The 1,071-nt window shown below is 40.2% G+C and overlaps 1 non-coding gene across 1 annotated transcript; it reads right to left on the bottom strand.

Moving 5' to 3' along the window:
* Window positions 1-612: 612 nt before the first annotated feature.
* On the bottom strand, window positions 613-719 carry LOC120274241. The gene has a single exon (XR_005540773.1). It is a non-coding gene; the product is annotated as a small nucleolar RNA R71 (small nucleolar RNA).
* Between the last annotated feature and the right edge of the window lie 352 nt (window positions 720-1,071).

Raw genomic sequence — 1,071 nt, forward strand, 5'->3', positions numbered from 1 at the left:
TTGAGAAACCTTACAATCTCATTCAGTTGCATCAAATATAATATATAATAAAAATTCATATTTATTTTCTCTACTTTTCCAACTCCAGAACCCGAATATAATTTAACCCTAAAAATATATCAAAGCATACAGATTTCTAAGAAACGGAAAATACCTGTTAACTTTTTCAAGGACAAAGCCAGATACTCCTGACCAGTCTTGAAAACCCTAGAACAATTTAAAACAAAAAAGAAAGCCCTAAGAATTAAGGAATCAAAACAAGAACTAATAAAAGATAACCAATCAAAGAAGGGAAAAGGGAACCTACCACAAATACTCCTAGATGAGCACTCGACACGAATGATTTCCTCTTCCTTGCTACACACCCCCAAAATTGAACAATGAACGAAAGAGGAAGGCTACGAATTCTCTGGTTTTAGCGATTCTTTTTTTTTATCCGGTAACCACTAGTGGTTACCAAGAACGTGGAGGCTCACGATCCCTGAAAGATAAGGTTGGTTTGAAAATTTTTAAATAATTTTTTTTAACATGAAAAGAATTTAAATGCAAGTGGGGTCCACAGAAATGGTCGAAGCCTTTCTTGTAAGGTACTTTCCTCCGGGGAAATCGGCAAAGCTTCACAATGAGATATCGTCGTTCGTTCAGATGGAGCTCGAGTCCTTATTTGAGGCATGGGAGCGATTCAAGGGCCTATTACGGAAAAGTCCACAACACGGATTCCCCTAGTGGATGATCATTCAGACTTTTTACAACGGGTTGAATCCAAGTACAAGACAGCTTCTAGATACCGCCGCAGGAGATACAATGGGGAACAAGACCCCTGACGAAGCCCGACAGTTGGTAGAGGAAATAGCCATGAATAGCTACCAATGGAATGCAAGGGAAAAGAAGAAAGTGGGCGGACTCCATAAAATTGCTGCGGTTACATCTTTAGCAGCCCAAGTAGAGGCATTGAGCAAGAAATTGGATACATTGACTTCACCGAGGGTGGCAGCTATCACGAGTTGTGATGGTTGTGGGAGTTCACATATGCCGTCTGATTGTCCTATTTCGATTGCTACTTCAGCCCCG

This window comes from Dioscorea cayenensis, chromosome 12 (genome assembly GCF_009730915.1).
Source record: "Dioscorea cayenensis subsp. rotundata cultivar TDr96_F1 chromosome 12, TDr96_F1_v2_PseudoChromosome.rev07_lg8_w22 25.fasta, whole genome shotgun sequence".
NCBI classification, from domain to species: Eukaryota; Viridiplantae; Streptophyta; class Magnoliopsida; order Dioscoreales; family Dioscoreaceae; genus Dioscorea; species Dioscorea cayenensis.